Consider the following 19,065-nt stretch of genomic DNA (forward strand, 5'->3'; position numbering starts at 1 on the left):
TTCCACGTGATCAAACCTTACAAACCACTCTATCATAGGGAACCTTGTCAAGCGCCAGGCTGAAATTCCTATTAATAGTTTCTACCACTCTGCCTTCATCAATCTTTTTTGTCACCTCTTCATAAAACTCAATCAAATTAGTGAGACACAATTTCCCACGTGCCAAAGCAAAGAAGAACAGAGGAGTTATTTTCTGTGTCTCGGTCAACATTTATCCCACACTCAACAGAATTAAAAGCTGATTATCTAGTCACTATCACTTCAGTGTTTGTTGGCTCCGACATGTAAAGTCCCATTGTATTGCTCTCCCATTAGAATGACACCTGATGGCAATTTGAACCTGAGGGTCACTGCGTTTTTCAGGTGAAGGGGGTAAGGTAACCTCAGCCAGTGCTGGAATTGAATCCATGCTGTTGGCATCATTCTGCATCACAAACCAGCTGTTCCAGATAACTGACACACAACAGTACCACAGTGATCCCAATTCTATTGTTCTGTACCTGTGAAATGTACCTCATATTTATCTAAATTTTTTTACTATACCTCTAGGAGGTCACGATAACATTTACCTATAATAAAGTCCTCCAACCTCTAGCCACAATGTCAGCCCCCGGCTTTTTTTTAGATTGCTTACAGTGTGGAAACAGGCCCTTCAGCCCAACAAGTCCACACCGACCCACAACCCTACACCTAACACTACGGGCAATTTAGCATGGCCAATTCACCTGACCCTGCACATCTTTGGACTGTGGGAGGAAACCAGAGCACGCACACATGAGGAGAATGTGCAACAGTCAGTTGCCTGAGGTGGGAATTGAACCCGGGTCTCTGGCGCTGTGAGGCAGCAGTGCTAACCACTGTGCCACGTAAGGCCTCCTTGTTGTCATCAGAAAGTTGATCAGATACATTGGTATGAGATTCCATCTTTTCAGCCTTTAAACCAGGTAATGAGACTTCTCCACCTCCTGTTGTTGCCTGGCTTGCTGCGTTCTTCCAGCCTCCTGGCTGTCTACTTTGACCAGGTAACAGCCATTGTTAAAGCTTATCTATCTCGACTCTGCTTGCGACACCTAATGGGTGAGAATGAGGACTGCAGATGCTGAAGATCAGAGTCTAGATCAGAGTAGTGCTGGAAAAGCACAGCAGGTCAGGCAGCATCTGAGGAGCAGGAAAACCGAAGTTTCGGGCAAAAGTCCTTCATCAGGAATCTTGTGACAGCTAATGTCAACAGGACTGTCTTGCAGCTATGTCACAATGACAAGATCATCTTGCTAAAAAGATTGACATGTTTTTAGATTACATTATAGTGTGGAAACAGGCCCTTCGGCCCAACAAGTCCACACCGACCCGCCAAAGCGCAACCCACCCATACCCCTACATTTACCCCTTACCTAACACTACGGGCAATTTAGCATGGCCAATTCACCTGACCAGCACATCTTTGGACTGTGGGAGGAAACCGGAGCACCCGGAGGAAACACGGGGAGAATGTGCAAACTCCACACAGTCAGTCGCCTGAGGCGGGAATTGAACCCGGGTCTCCAGCAGTGCTAACCACTGTGCCACCGTGCCGCCCACGTTGTTGAAGATGTTTATCTCGTTCCTATCAGGACATCCGCAGCAATGCCAGATTTCCAACAATCCCAAAAAAATCATACAGGAGATTGTTTAAAATATGATGTGGAGGCCCGTACTTTCAAATAAACCTGTTGGGCTATAGCCTGATGTTATGTAATTTTTAACTTTGTTTAAAATATGACATTCTTGCATTGCCTTGATGGAGGCAAAGTAACAAGCTTCAGCGTGTCTTTCTTTTCATTAATATTCCAGACACATACTAACAAGTCCATCAGCTTTAGTGACATTGGTTGAAAGACGAATGTTGCCCAATACATGGGAGAGAGCACCCCCTGCTTTTCTTAAAAGTGTAGACAGGCAGGAAACTGGAAGAACATAGCAAGCCAGCCAGCATCAGGAGGTGGAGAAGTTGCTGTTTCGGGTGTAACCCTTCATCAGGACTGGGTGGGGTGGGGGGGGGGGGGGGTGTTGGGGGGAGCTGCAGATAAAGGGGCTGGCGGGTCAGGCGGGTGAAGTGGGGATAGATGAAGACAGGCAGAGGGTACAACCTGGTTGGTCAATGGGAGGAATGAATCCGGTTGGTGGTTGGGAGAAGTGGAAGGGAGGGGCTGGGAAGGGAGTTGGGGAAGGGAAGGGAGGTTTTTTTGAAATTGGAGAACTCAATTGTCTTAAAACTGTGCCATAGGATCTCAGTTTAAACCTTCATCTATCAGTGAAAGGATCTCCCAGTATTGAATTTGGGAGTGTCAGATGAGATTATTTGCTTAAATAGTAGGGATTTGAACACGTAACATTTTGAATTTCAACAAATTACACCTGCATTTCAGCCAAATAAACAGAGCAGTTGGCGGGAAATGCCCCCAGACCCATTGTTACAATGTTAATGTTTCCTTTAATGTCCCAGCAATTGTCCCTTTAATGTCATGACAAAACAGAGGATTTGATTTATTGTTGGCACTTGTACCTAAGTATAGTGAAAAGCCTTGTTTTGTGAGCAGTACAGCGAGATTATAGCAGACAAGGACATGCAGATCATAGGGCGCTTAGACAGAACGAAGCATACAAAGCTACACTGCAGAGGAGGTGTGCAAAGCAAGATCACCATTATTTCAGGTAGAGTGGGCCATTCTGCAGTCGAATAACAACAGGGAAGAAGCTGTTCTTGAACCTGTTTGGTGCGTGTGGTCAGGTTTCTGTATTTTCATCTTGATGGAAGAGGCTGTAGGAGATCATTAAGGGGGTAGGGAGGGGTCTTTGACAATGTTGGCAGCCTTTCCGCATCAATGAGAAATGTAACTGGAGTCCATGGATGGGAAGTTGGCTTCTGTGATGGTCTGGGCTGTGCACACAATTTTCACTCAATATCAGCCAATAAGGAACACAGAAGAAACTTTGTGACCCAGACAGTGTTAGAAGTGTGGCTCATTAACCGAATGGTTGAACTGAGGAGAATAGCATAGATGTGGTTTGAGGGAAGCTGGATTGGTACATGAGATGAGAGAGAGATTAAAGGTTTATGCTGAGAGGGTTGGCTGCAATAGGATGGGAGGAGACATAGACCAGTTGGGTGAAATGACAGGATTCTATGCTGCAGGGTACATGTAAAAAGATGACTTTTTGAACAAAAGCTCTGTGTTTAGCAACTTAATGACTTTTAGCACAATGACTGTAATGCCAAATTGATTTGCTGACGATTGCTGAGAATTAGTGAAAAGGCTCTTAATCTTCAAGCTAAATCACTGCAGATCCCTATTGAGAGGAATCAAACCTATTTAAAACTAAATTAGGTTAGCAAACTTACATATAAAATTGCATATTTAGAAAAAGAGTCATTAGTGGAGGATATCTATCAAGGACAAGATCTACAGGCAGATTTTCAGTAATTACATTCAAATTTTGCCTAAAGGTGTTTTGCTGATTCAGTCATTGGGGATAATCAGAAAGGAAAAACAGAGGTCTACGTTGTTTTTACTTTTAATGTTGGATTTCTTTTTTAAAATCATTCTTCAGATGTGGGCAATGTTGAGAAGGCAGTATTAATTGCTTCGTCCTAATTGCCTTTCTGAATGTAATCACGTTGAACCGAAATTTGTGTCACCTGAGTTAGGAAGGAAGTGCTTGGTATTTGACCCATCGACAAGACCATAAGAAATAGGAACAGGAGGAGGCCATTTGGCTCCTTGAGCCTGCTCCATCATTCAATGGGATCATGGCTGATTGGCATTCCTCACCATCACTTTCCCGCCCTTTCTCTTTGATTCCCCGACTGATCAAGAATGTATCGATACACACAAGGACTCCGCCCCCACAGCTCTCAATGGCAAGGCAACCCAAAGACTCACAGCTCTCTGAGAAAATCGCCATCTGAAGACTCGCCATCTGAGGTAGTTTGGGCTGAGGTTAGGAATAGGAAAGGTGAGCTCACCCTGTTAGGAGTTTTTTACAGGCCTCCTAATAGTCCTAGAAACGTAGAAGAAAGGATTGCGAGGATGATTCAAGAGAAGAGTGAAAGTAATAGGGTGGTTGTTATGGGGGACTTTAACTTTCCTGATATTGATTGGGAAAGCTACAGCTCAAGTTCGTTAGATGGGTCAGTGTTTGTCCAATGTGTGCAGGAGGGTTTCCTGACACAATATGTAGATAGGCCAACAAGAAGTGAGGCCATACTGGATTTGGTTCTGGGTAATGAACCAGGCCAGGTGTTAGAATTAGAGGTAGGTGAGCACTTTGGGGACAGTGACCACAATTCGGTGACTTTTACTCTAGTGATGGAGAGGGATAAGTCTGCACTACAGGGCAAGAGTTATAGCTGGGGGCAGGGAAATTATGATGCGGTGAGGCATGACTTAGGATGCGTGGCTTGGAAAAGTAAGCTTCAAGGCAAGGGCGTAATTGATATGTGGAGCTTGTTCAAGGAGCAACTATTGAGTGTCCTTGATAAGTATGTACCCGTCAGGCAGGGAGGAAAGGGTCATGTGAGGGAGCCGTGGTTTAATAAGGAATTGGAATCCCTTGTTAAAGGGAAGAGGGTGGCCTATGTAAAGATGAGGCGTGAAGGTTCAATTAGGGCGATTGAGAGTTATAAGGTAGCCAGGAAGGACCTGAAGAGAGAGCTAAGAGCAGCAAGGAGGGGACATGAAAGGTCCTTAGTTGGTAGGATTAGGGAAAACCCTAAGGCTTTCTATAGGTATGTCAGGAATAAAAGAATGACTAGGGTAGGAATAGGTCCAGTCAAGGATAGTAGTGGGAAGTTGCGTGTGGAGGCTGAAGAGATTGGGGAGACACTGAATGAATACTTTTCGTCAGTATTCAATCAGGAACAGGACATTGTTGTCAATGTGATGACTGAGTCACAATTAAGTAGAATGGATGGCTTTGAGGTATGTAGAGAAGAGGTGTTGGAAATTCTGGAAAGGGTGGAAATAGATAAGTCCCCTGGGCCTGATGGCATTTATCCTAGGATTCTCTGGGAAGCAAGGGAGGAGATTGCAGAGCCATTGGCCTTGATTTTTATGTCCTCGTTGTCTACAGGAGTAGTGCCAGAAGATTGGAGGCTAGCAAATGTGGTTCCCTTGTTCAAGAAGGGGAGTAGGGATAACCCTAGTAACTATAGGCCGGTGAGTCTCACTTCTGCTGTGGGCAAAATCTTAGAGAGAATTGTAAGGGATAGGATTTATGAACATCTGGATAGGAATAATGTGATCAAGGATAGTCAGCATGGTTTTGTGAAGGGCAGGTCGTGCCTCACAAACCTTATTGAATTCTTTGAGAAGGTGACTAAGGAGGTGGACGAGGGGAAAGCGGTAGATGTGGTGTATATGGATTTTAGTAAGGCGTTTGATAAGGTTCCCCATGGTAGACTACTGCAAAAAATACGGAGGTATGGCATTGAGGGTGAGTTGGAGGTTTGGATTAGGAGTTGGCTGGCTGGAAGAAGACAGAGGGTAGTAGTTGATGGCAAAGGTTCATCTTGGAGTGCCGTCACTAGCGGTTTTTTTTTTTAGATTACTTACAGTGTGGAAACAGGCCCTTCGGCCCAACAAGTCCACACCGACCCGCCGAAGCGCAACCCACCCATACCCCTACATCTACCCCTTTAACCTAACACTACGGGCAATTTAGCATGGCCAATTCACCTGACCCGCACATCTTTGGACTGTGGGAGGAAACCGGAGCACCCGGAGGAAACCCACGCAGACACGGGGAGAATGTGCAAACTCCACACAGTCAGTCGCCTGAGTCGGGAATTGAACCCGGTTCTACAGGCGCTGTGAGGCAGCAGTGCTAACCACTGGGCCACCGTGCCGCCCACGGTGTTCCGCAAGGATCTGTTTTGGGACCATTGTTGTTTGTCATTTTTATAAATGACCTGGAGGAGGGGTTAGAAGGTTGGGTGAGCAAGTTTGCGGATGATACGAAAGTCGGAGGAGTTGTAGACAGTGAGGAAGGATATGGCAGGTTACAGCGGGATATAGATAAGCTGCAGAACTGGGCAGAAAGGTGGCAAATGGAGTTCAATGTAGCTCAGTGTGAGGTGATTCACTTTGGTAAGAGTAATAAAAAGATGGGGTACTGGGCTAATGGTCGGATACTTGGTAGTGTGGATGAGCAGAGGGATCTTGGTGTCCATGTACACAGATCTTTGAAAGTTTCCACCCAGGTAAATAGTGTGGTGAAGAAGGCATATGGTGTACTGGCTTTTATTGGTAGAGGAATTGAGTTCCAGAGTACTGAGATCATGTTGCAGTTGTATAAGACTCTGGTGCGGCCGCATCTGGAGTATTGTGTGCAGTTTTGGTCGCCATATTATAGGAAGGATGTGGAGGCACTGGAACGGGTGCAGAGGAGGTTTACCAGGATGTTGCCTGGTATGGTAGGAAGATCGTATGAGGAAAAGCTGAGGCACTTGGGGTTGTTTTCATTGGAGAAAAGAAGGTTTAGGGGTGACTTGATAGAGGTGTACAAGATGATTAGGGGTTTAGATAGGGTCGACAGTGAGAATCTTTTTCCACGTATGGAGTCAGCTATTACAAGGGGGCATAGCTTTAAATTAAGGGGGGGGTAGGTATAGGACAGATGTTAGGGGTAGGTTCTTTACTCAGCGAGTCGTGAGTTCATGGAATGCCCTGCCAGTAGCAGTGGTGGACTCTCCCTCATTATGGGCATTTAAGCGGGCATTGGATAGGCATATGGAGGATAGTGGGCTAGTGTAGGTTAGGTGGGCTTGGGATCGGCGCAACATCGAGGGCTGAAGGGCCTGTACTGCGCTGTATTCTTCTATGCTCTATGTTCTATAAAAGAAGTTCCGCCCAATTTCAGTCTTAAGTTGGTACCCCAATGAGGGAACAGCGATGTAGTTCCAAATCAGGAGGGCAACTTGCAGATGGTGATGCTCCCATACATCAGTTTGTACTTCTAACTAGTGGAACTAATAGTTTAGGATGTGCTATCACAGAGGACTTTAGAATTGGTGTAATACAAATGTATCGCACTATTGCCACGTATGCCATTGGAAGAGGAAATGAAAGGTTAATGCCATGGATCAAGTATTAAAGAAGTCAGCTGCTTACATCTGAATGGTGTCAAACTTCTTGAGTGTTTTTCTTATTCAGGCAAGCGAGGAGTATTCCATCACACTCTTGACTTGCGGTCATCTTTACGATCGACAGATGTTGAAGAGCCAAAGAAATTTCTGCCCCAGATTTCCCTGCTTCTGACCTGCTTTCCTAGCTAAAATATTCACGTGTCTAGTTAGCTGTCTGACTTAGAACATTGATGGTGGGAGGTAGCCACATATCCTGACTTGGAACTTTATCACTACTCATTTACTGTTGCTGAGTCAAAATCCTGGATCTCGCTTCTTACCAGCATTATGGATAGACTTATATCACATGAACTGCAGCAGTTCGAGAAGACAGCTCATTGCTACTTTCTCAAGGGGCAATTATTGATGAGCAGTAAATGTTGGCCTAGCCAGTAGTGCCTCATCTGGTGAATATTTTTTTTTAAATTACAATTACAATGGCTGTGACTGTCAAGAGAAGATGTTTAGCTTCTCTTTGTTTGGAGCTGTTTGTTGCATGACATCATGCACAAACCTTGCTTGCCAATTATTAGCCAAGACTGAGTGGTGCCCAGGTTTTTCTGACTGTAAACACAGACTGAAATGATTTAAATTGAACTTAAAACTTTCCAATTATCAGCAAATATTTCCATGTTGGGCCTTATGATTGACGGAAAGTCATTTATAAAGTGGACGAAGATGGCTGGACCTTACAAACACCGTGAAGAACTCCTACAACCAAGCCTTGGGAGGATGATAACTGATCATTAATAATTTTTCTTTCTGCTTGGTATGAATCCAAACAACTGTGAGATTTCCCATATTCTCATTGACTGACTTTTACTCAGGATCCTTTTTGCTAAACTGGGTCAAGTGATTTCTTGATGTCAAGAATGGTCCTTCTGGAATTCTCTGGAATTCAGCATCATTTGGTCATGTTTGAATGAGTATTGTAATGGAATCACATCGTGCTGGTGGAAGTCGAAATCAGCATCAATAAGCAATTATTGCTGAGTGAGTACCAACTGACAGGATTGTTGACAGCACTTCCATTCACTTTGCTAATGGTTGATAGCTGATTGATCGGGTGACAATTTCTGGATTGTACTTTTCCCTTCTTTAAATGGAAGGGCACAGTTGGAAAGTTTTCACTTTGTCAGAGAGATGTGGTTGCTGTAGCTGAACAGCCTGGTGAGGACCATGGCTAACTCACACGTCGTTGCTGGATCCTGTGCTTTGAGCCTTTTCCTCAGATCATGTGAAGCGAATCAAATCAGCAGATGATTAGTTTCTGTGATGCTGGAGAGGCTGAAAATCATCAACTCAGCACTTCTCCACTGAAGGTTATTGCGATTTCTTCAGCTTTACCTTTTGCGGTCTCATGCCAGACTCCATCATCATTGACAATGGAGATGTTTATGACGTTTCCTCCTCACTTTAGTTGCTCAGATGTCCCCTGCTATTCTTGACTGCATGTATGCAGAACAATAAATTCCCGATTTTCATTTCTTTGTAGGTATTTTTAATCAATCAGGTCAGACACATCTCTGGAGCATGTGGAATTTGAACCCAGGCCTTTTGGCCCAGAGGAAAGGTCATTACCACTGAGCCACAAGAGCTCTTAAAACATCAACTCATTATTAAGATGGTTATTTTGAATCCACCAGTTCTGATGTGTTTTGTCGTATCTCTGGAGTAGGTGAGACAAACACAGTTCTTGCAGATCAGAGATGCAGACACTATCACAGCAACACAAAGTCTGTTTGCCTTAATGCACCTAATAATCAGTGGAGCGACAGATATTTTCCAATCAACCTGTTCAGAGATGTTATGACACACTTTTAAAGCAGGTGGGACTTTGAACCCTAGCCTCCTGGCTTAGCTGTAGGGACATTATCACTGCACCAAAATGTCTATTTGTATTAAAGTGGCTGATTATCAGTGAAGTGACAGTAAAGTTACTTTAATTGGCTACAACTCTGAAGGCCGAACATAGAAAGCTGTCACCCATACATCTCTTGGGGCAGCACAGTGACTCAGTGATTAGCACTACTGCCTCACAGTGCCAGGGAACTGGGTTCGATTCTACCCTTGGGTGACTGTCTGTGTGGAGTTTGCACATTCTCCCCATGTCTGTATGGGTTTCCTTTGGGTACTCAGCATTCCTCTCACGGTCCAAAGGTATGCAGGCTAGGTAGATTAGCCATTGGGCATGTAGGGTTACAGGGAAAGAGTAGGGAGTGTGGGATTGGGTGGGATGCTCTCTCCAGAGGATTTTGTGGGCTGAGTAGCCTGCATCCACACTGCAGGGATTCTGTGACCTCAATTCCAGAACAAATGGAATTAAGCTGGGTGTTTGGAATGAGTGAGGAAAAGTAAAAGCAATCTGTTTGACTGGCACTCCATCTATTTCCTTAAACATTCACTTTTTTCATCAACTGTGCTCTGCGCCTGCAGCATGTACAAGATACACTGCACCAACTCACCTTTTAACATCATTTTGAAAGGAAGCAACAAGAGTCTGGGAACACCAATACATCTAACTTCCCATACAAGTCACACACCAAAACAGAAATTGCTGGAGAAATTCAGCAGGTCTGACAGCTGAGTTGTGGAGAGAAAAGAGTCAACATTTTGGGTCCAGTGACCCTTCTTGAGAACCAAAAGTTCTTCAGAACTTTCTCCAGCTCTCTCTGGTTTTTTTTCAGATGTCCAGCATCTGCAGTTTTTCATTTTATTTTGTCCAGTCTCACATCATCCTGACTTGGGAATAGCTCACCGTTTCATCATCATCGCTGGATCAAAATCCTGGAAGTGCACCCCTTTCGTCACTGTGGGAGCATCTTCACCCGACATTCTGGAGTGATTTAGGAAAATGGTTTATTATCACCTTCTCAAGGGCTGTTGAAGATAGAAAACGAATCCTGACCTTGGTACTGACACTCACATCTCATTTTTAAAGAAAATTCCAACCTCTTTGTTAATCATGATAACGCTTTTTAATCTAAACTCTTGCTTTCTTTCTGTACAGTAAGTAGAGAAGAAAGTAAAACGGTGAAAAACACAGCTTCTTACCAAAATTAAAGAAATCCCCTGAAATGCTGTTTTGTTAAGGAAAATTATCCAGTTATCAGATGATTAAGAAATAAACTTACCAAACAATGCATTTGTTTTTCCTGTAAAGTTCCACAGTTCCTTTACTTTGAAAACATACTAAATTCCTGACATAAGAGAAGAGGAGAAGGAGGTGGAGAAGCAAGTAAATGATAAAATGAGATTGTAATTGAGTGTCACCACCACAGGTAACATTGAGAATATTAACTTTAGCTTAACTTCTGTCGGACAGTTTTGCAGTGTCAATGAGCTTGGGAAATGAAAAAGCACACTCGAAGGGCGGATTTTGGTTGGACATCATTAATTCTGTTACCATGGTGCTATTCTTTTTCAGGATTGCAAGATACAAGATAAAGCAATGCCATCCAGCTCACTTCCCTGAGGAGAATGCAGTGTCTAATCTGGCATGAACAATTTGGTTATGTTAAATAAATACAATATCACATTTTGATGGGGCTGTGCTTCACAATAAATCACTGCAGGGTTCATATCAGACTATGCAGTGATTTCCTAATTTGCTCATGCAAATCCATTTCATTTATGCTGAGATCTGGGATTATAGTCTCAACCAACTCCAAAGCTTCAAAGCGTTGTCATTTCAGCTTGGGTTCCGAAATGATATAACCAATAAGACAGAGCAATTCATTTTTGAGAGGCATATCAAGACTGCATTGATTTCATCAAAATGAGCTACTGATTTGTTTTAGTATTTTAAAATTGAAGGTGACCAGCAGCAACAGAACATGGCATGGTGCACACAACAGAACCATAAAATAGTATGACACTGAGCAGGTTAGTGCAGTCCGAGACAAAATTACACCTAACTCTGCAGTGTAGAGTTATGTAGCATAGCAATTCTTTTATTTAATAAAAACTGAAATCACTGCAGATGCTGGAGAGCAGAAACAGAAACAGAAATTGCTGGAAAAGCCCAGCAGGTCTGGCAGCATCTGTGGAGAGAAATCAGAGTTAACGTTTCAGCTTCGGTGACCCTTCAAACATTATTTTGTTTGATTGTTTGACTGTGTAATTTCACTATGTTAGCGAGCAATGTAGTTGTTGTTGTTGCTGAACTAATGTTCCGACAATAAAGTTGATGAGATAGATTTTGATTTGGATGGTACTTGGGGCAAACCGGCAGCCCATTTTACATTTCTCTCACTTTCTACTTCAATGCAAATAAAAATAAGGAGAGAGGTAAGACAGATTGCCAGTTCATTAAAGGCTATTTTACACTATGCCAAAATTGAATACCACTCAGGTATTAATACAATATGGTAATTTCCTGGATCTATTCTAATAACCTTCTGAATTTGTCATAGAATCCTAGAATCTTCATGACACAGAGGGTATCCATTTAGTTCATCAAATCAATTAAGGCTCCTTAACAACAATCCAATCAGTCCCACTACCCACTCTTTCCTTGTAGCCGTACAAATTTATTTACTTCAAATTATCATCCAATTTTCTTTTGGAACTATTTATGGCTTTCACTATTGCTTTGGATAGGATTCAGAGATTTACTAGGATGTTGCCTGGTATACAGGGAAGGCCTTATGAGGAAAGGTTGAGGTACCTGAGGCTGTTTTCATTAGAGAGAAGAAGGTTGAGAGATGATTTAATTGAGACATATAAGATAATCAGAGGGTTAGTTTGGGTGGACAGTGAGAGCCTTTTTCCCAGGTTGGTGATGGCTAGCACAAGAGGACATAGTTTTAAATTGAGGGGTGATAGATATAGGACAGATGTCAGAGGGAGTTTCTTTACAGCCTGCAACAGTAGTAGACTCACCAGCTCTAAAGGCATTTAAATGGTCATTGGAACGGCATGTGGATGAAAATGGAATAGTGTAGGTTAGATGGGCTTCAGACTGGTTTCACTGGGCGGTGCAACATTGAGGGCTGAAGGGCCTGTACTGCGCTGTAATGTTCTATGTTCTATTCTTGCAAAATGAAGTCAAGGTCATTACAACTTACCACACAAGTTCTTCCCTATATTCCCCCATTGCACCTCTTACTTAATACCTTAAATCCGTGCTCCTTAGTCATTGCACCATTATTCCATCTCAAGCCACACTACCATGACAATGTGAATCATAAGGACCATCTATCCAGGTAGAGATGTTGACTAGTTAATTTTGAAATGTCTCTTGTGTCTTGGAAGTAAATGGATAGTTTACAGCATGAATATTTACGACAAAACATTTCGACATTTTTCTGGAACTATGGAGATTTAGTTTATCCATAACTAGTACACAGATTACTGTCATTAATTCTAAGCATAAATACTTTGCACCTTTTTTTCCCATGAAAAGCATATTGACTTTCCCTTAATCTCTAGCAATTAATTCCCCCACCCCACCTACACTCCCTACATCTTCACCCTCAGGCTTCAAAAGTCAGCTTCAAAACAGATGATGCATCCCTTTGTTTCACCTTAAATTGTTCCAAAACATAACAATCGTATCCATTTCAAATTCTAACACTGTTCAATATTCTTTTGTATAGTTTCATACTGACATGGCAAAGAGAAGAATTCTCTTCATATCCTGCCTGAGTCTGACCTAGCTCTGAGCTCTGCAATTGGACTTTGAAGCTGGAAAGAATTCACAAAGTGTTTGATATGGTTCTGCCTATTGAGGCAGAAGTTAACTCCAGGCTAAGTACTTTGAAGAATAATTACTTAACCTTAAGGTTCACAGTTCTCCTTTAGATTTTTTTTTAATCCCCAGTTTCTTTTTGTGACCATCACTTGTCAATCAATCCAAGATTTCTTCCTGTCAGAAATGAGTCTAAATTTTACAAGGTACAAAGTTACAAATTGACATTGATAATTTTAACATTTCCCCAGCTGCTACTGAATTCTTTCATCATAAGTTTTCCTAAGCATGAAGATGAGCCGCTGTTCAAGGAGAAATTAAAAAGCAACTTGCAACATTTGAATGTTCCCTTCCATGATCTCATCATGATTCCTGAGAAGGTGCTTAAGGAACTGAATGAATTCCTCAGAACCAGACTGCAGCTGAATAATTGAATTTGGGTTAAGACTGCACAGTTTAACTAACAGGTCAACACAACCTCAGGAACTCAGTGCCCTGTAAGACTATATTTCCCTTGTTCACAGGACCTAGAACCATAGAATCTCTACAGTGCAGATACAGGCCATTCAGCCCATCAAGTCTGCACCAACCCGTTGAAGACCATCGCACCCAAGCTCTCCCCCAATAACCCTGCATTTCGTATAGCTAATCCACCTAACCTGCACATTCCTGGACAGCATGGAGCAATTTCCCATGGCCAGTCCACCTAACCTGCACATCCTTGGATTGTGGGAGGAAACTGGAGCACCCAGAGGAATACTGCACAGACATGGGGAGGATGCACAAACAGACTGTGGCCCAAGGCTGGAATTGAACCTAGGTCCCTGGTGCTGGGAGGCAGCAGTGCTAATCACTGGGCCACAATGCCGCCCAATCTAACCTTCACTTATAGTCATGGAGACATAGAACATGGAAACAGGCCCTTTGGCCCATTGTGACCATAAAGGTCATTAAACATCATCTATTTTTGGCCCACAGCCTTGTATGTAATGGTATTTGAAGTGCACTTCTAAATAGTTCTTAAATGTCGTGAGGTTTTTCACCTTACCCACCATTTTAGCCAGCAAGTTCCCGATGCGCACTTCTAGATGTAAACATCTTTTCTTCTACTGTGAACCTCCTACTCTTTACATCAAAGCTATGCCCCCAGTTATTGACTCCTGTACTAAAGGGAAAAGTTTCTCTCTGTTACAACTGTTTCTAAAAAAAAACTAAAGATCTCCTAAGTTATTGACTAAAGCTGTCTGGAGTAGCCACTTCAGCACCTCTGCTATTGCAACCTCCCTTCAAACAAACCCATGACAAAATAACCTTTTTAAAGTGACAGCATCATTGTATCCATGTGAACTCTTTTAGCCAGTACAGTCGGTTCTGCTATAACATGTGTTTCTTCAACAGGAATTAGCTTCAACGCAATTGAAGGATTTAGACTGTCACTTGTAGGACATGAACTTTCCATATCTGTATTGGCTATAACGTGATTCCAGCCCCATTGCTTTAAATAGTGAGGCTTTAAATAGTGACATTCTTCTAATGCGAGATTGCACAAGAATGGAACTATCGCGCTATCTCAGAACCGTTTCTACATTGAAAGCTCAACAAGGGGGAGGAAAGGTCTAGGCCTATTATTCAGAAATGAGCCTAAGCAGCTCTACTTCATGCTCACGTTGAAATAATTCAGTATCGGCTGGGGAAATGTGTGAGTGCACTTTGGAGATAGTGATCATAGTTGTGGTTCTGTTCGCCGAGCTGGAAATTTTTGTTGCAAACGTTTCGTCCCCTGTCTCGGTGACATCCTCAGTGCTTGGGAGCCTCCTGTGAAGCGCTTCTGTCGTGTTTCCTCCGGCATTTATAGTGGCCTGTCCCTGCCGCTTCCGGTTGTCAGTTTCAGCTGTCCGCTGTAGTGGCCGGTATATTGGATCCATGTCGATGTGTTTGTTGATGGAGTTTGTGGATGAGTGCCATGCTTCTAGGAATTCCCTGGCTGTTCTTTGTTTTGGCTTGCCCTATAATGGTAGTGTTGTCCCAGTCGAATTCATGTTGCTTGTCGTATGCATGTGTGGCTACTAAGGATAGCTGGTTGTGGCGTTTCGTGGCTAGTTGATGTTCATGGATGCGGATCGTTAGCTGTCTTCCTGTTTGTTCTATATAGTGCTTTGTGCAGTCCTTGCATGGGATTTTGTACACTACATTAGTTTTGCTCATGCTGGGTATCGGGTCTTTCGTTCTGGTGAGTTGTTGTCTGAGGGTGGCTGTTGGTTTGTGTGCTGTTATAAGTCCTAGTGGTCGCAGTAGTCTGGCTGTCAGTTCTGAAATGCTCCTGATGTATGGTAGTGTAGCTAGTCCTTTGGGTTGTGTCATGTCCTCATTCCGTTGTCTTTCCCTTAGGCATCTGTTAATGAAATTGTGCGGGTATCCTTTTTTGGCGAATACCTTGTACAGGTGCTCCTCTTCCTCTTTTTGCAGTTCTGGTGTGCTGCAGTGTGTTGTGGCCCTTTTGAATAGTGTCTTGATGCAACTTCGTTTGTGTGTGTTGGGGTGGTTGCTTTCATAATGGAAATGGAACAAGGACATGCCGCAACCCAAAGGACTAGCCACACTACCATACATCAGGAGCATTTCAGAACTGACAGCCAGACTACTGCAATCACTAGGACTTATAACAGCACACAAACCAACAGCCACCCTCAGACAACAACTCACCAGAACGAAAGACCCGATACCCAGCATGAGCAAAACTAATGTAGTGTACAAAATCCCATGCAAGGACTGCACAAAACACTATATAGAACAAACAGGAAGACAGCTAACGATCCGCATCCATGAACATCAACTAGCCACGAAACACCACGACCAGCTATCCTTAGTAGCCACACACGCAGACGACAAGCAACATGAATTTGACTGGGACAACACTACCATTATAGGACAAGCCAAACAAAGAACAGCCAGGGAATTCCTAGAAGCATGGCACTCATCCACAAACTCCATCAACAAACACATCGACCTGGACCCAATATAACGGCCACTACAGCGGACAGCTGAAACTGACAACCGGAATTGGCAGGGACAGGCCACTATAAATGCCGGAGGAAACACGACAGAAGCGCTTCACAGGAGGCTCCCAAGCACTGAGGATGTCACCGAGACAGGGAACGAAACGTTTGCAACAAAAATTTCCAGCTCGGCGAACAGAACCACAACAACAAGCACCCGAGCTACAAATCTTCACCCAAACTTTGAATAGTGATCATAATTTAGTTGTGATTCATACAGTTATGGAAAAGGATAAGGACGGATTGGGAAAAATAGTTCTAAATTGGAGAAATAATAATTTTACAAAGTTAAGCTAGGATTTGACTCAAATGGACTGGAAGCAGTTACTGCACTGCCAATGAAATGGTGTCAGAGCAGTGGGAAATAGTGAGAACACAGGGCAAATGTATTCTCATAAAGAAAAAGGGGGAGATCAAGATTGAAGAACCATGCATACTGAACGACATAATAGGTAAAAGTAAGAAAAAAATAGAAAAGCTAAGGGCAGCAATTGAGGGCTCAATATGACAGAGTCCTTTCGAGAGCGTAAAACGTGCCAGAGGAACATAAAAAGGAAACTGAGAAATAAGAGTACATGAGAAAGCATTGCTAGAGAGAATAAAGGAAACCCCAAAGGGGTTTTTCAAATATATAAAAATCAAGAGAATAACTAGGGAAAGAGTAGAACCTATAAAAGTAATCTGTGAATGGACCTGGAGGATGTAGATATGGCCCTCATTAAATGCTTTTTATTGGTCTGGGCAAAAAAGGACAATACATGTATAGATTTGGAGGACTGCGAAATATTAAAATAGATTAATATAGAGAGGGTAAGTACTTGCAGGTTTAGATTCTCCTGCTCCTTGGATGCTGACTGACCTACTGAGCTTTTCCAGCACCCCACTCTCGAGCCCCAGATAAGATGTAATCCAGAAGGCAAGGAAATATGCAGTAATGGCCAGTGGGGAGATGCAAGAAAATTGAAGGGTCGCTAATTTCATCACATTATTTAAAAAAAAGGAGGAAGGAATAGACTGGGAAATTACAGGCTCATCAGTAGTGTGGAAATTGTTAGAAAGAATTTTGAGAGACAGAACATATCTGCACTTGGTGAGACATGGATTAAACAGACGTAGCCATGGATAGATTTGTTAACGGAAAGTTGGGTTTGAAACATTCAAATGAATTTCACTAGGAGTTCTGGTGAAAGTAATGCACTTGATCATAATCTAGATGGATTTCAGCAAGACATTTGATAAGATCTCCCATGGCAGACTGGTCAAGAAGGTAAGAGCCCATGTGGCAAAGTGACGCAGGACGAAGAGGACACTAGCAAAGGGATGTTTCTGTGACTGGAATTCAGTTTCTAATGGAATTCACAGGGCTTGGGGTGGGGGCCCTTACTGTTTATGATATATAATAATGATTCAGATTTAAATTTAGGGGTATGATCATAAAGTTCAAGGATTAGATAAAAAGAATTGGTAGAGGACAGCAAAACCTGCAGGAGGATATCGATGAAGTGTTCGGGTGGATTGAACAGTGGCAAATGGAGTTCAACCAGAAAAAGTGTAAGGCAATGCAATTGGGAAGTGCTTCTATCATCTGAACGGGCACTCAGTCAGAAACCCGAGTAACATTTAAGCTGTATTTTCTTGCATTGTTATAGCTTCCAAGATTATGGGCCAAAAGCTGGAAAATGGGATTCATTTCATAGAGTCATAGAGACATAGAGATTTACAGCACGGAAATAGTCCCTTCGGTCTAATTTGTCCATACTGACCAGATATCATAACCAAACTAGTCACATTTACCAGCACTTGGCCCATGTCCCTCTAAACCCTTCCTATTCATATACCCATCCAAATGCCTTTTAAATGTTGCAATTGGACCAGCCTCCACCACTTCCTCTGGCAGCTCATTCCATACACCTTCTACATGAAAAAATTGCCCCTTAGGTCCCTTCTAAATGTTTCCCCTCTCACCCTAAACCTATACCCTCGAATTCTGGAGTCCCCCACTCCAGGGAAAAGACCTTGTCTATTTGTCTTATCCATAGCCCTCATGATTTTATAAACCTCTATAAGGTCACCTCCCCAGCCTCCGACGCTCCAGGGGAAGTAGCCCCTGTCCATTCAGCGTCTCCCTATAGCTCAAACCCTCCAACCCTGGAAACATCCTTGTAAATCTCTTCCGAACCCTTGCAAGTTTCACAACATCTTTCCTTTAAAGGTCTGTTAGAGTTGATGGCTACATTCATGGAAGCGTCGCAGTGGACCAAGCTCAACAGGCACGCTGCTGCCTGCATTGTGCAGGTGTTTGGAAGATACTAACAGTGAGCACTTCCATGCAAACAGGAGGAGTGTACAAATTAAGTTAGGGAGAAAGTGAAAATGGCAAACATCATTCTGTAGATATCGATGGAGGATGAGACTCCGGAACTTGAAGCTTTTTTTTTCATATTCGTTCACAGGATGAGGGTGTCACTAGCCAGGTCAGCATTTATTATCCATCCCTATTACCCAAGGGGCAGTTAAGAGTAAACCACATTGCTGTGCGTCTGGAATTATATGTAGACCAGACCAGCAGTTTCCTTCCCTAATGGAGATTAATGAATCAGATACGTTTTGCCTGCCAAATAACATTAGATTCATGGTCATCATTTGGACTCTTAATTCCAGATAGTTCATTGAATTCAAATTCCACCATCTGCCATGCATGATTGGAACCTAGGTCACTGGGGACATTACCTGGGTCTCGGGATTAACATTCCAGAGGCCATTTCCTCACCCTTAACTGGTGCTGCACAATAATGTAAATAAACGTGATCTGATATTAATTATGAAATTGAGGGAAAGAATTAAACCTTTAATATTGAGGAATTTATGATATTCAAGAAGAATAGACAAAGGTGGAGGAGGAGCACTATTAATCAATGATTCATTAATGGAATAGCAGCAGATGACTTTATCTGAAGAGATCAAGATGAGTAAAACAGGGGAAAAATGTCACTTGTGGTCTGTAGGCCCCTAAACTAACCACAATGTAGAATTGAGTATAATAGAAAAATGTGGGTGCATGTGGTAAAAGGACAGTAGTGATCATGGGTGGCTTTAATCTAAATGGAAACTGGAGAAATCAAATTGGCTATGGTAACTTGGAAAAGGAGTTCATG

The sequence above is a fragment of the Chiloscyllium plagiosum genome, unplaced genomic scaffold (genome assembly GCF_037043375.1).
Source record: "Chiloscyllium plagiosum isolate Xiang-an unplaced genomic scaffold, Cpla_swu_hap1 HiC_scaffold_13, whole genome shotgun sequence".
Lineage (NCBI taxonomy): Eukaryota > Metazoa > Chordata > Chondrichthyes > Orectolobiformes > Hemiscylliidae > Chiloscyllium > Chiloscyllium plagiosum.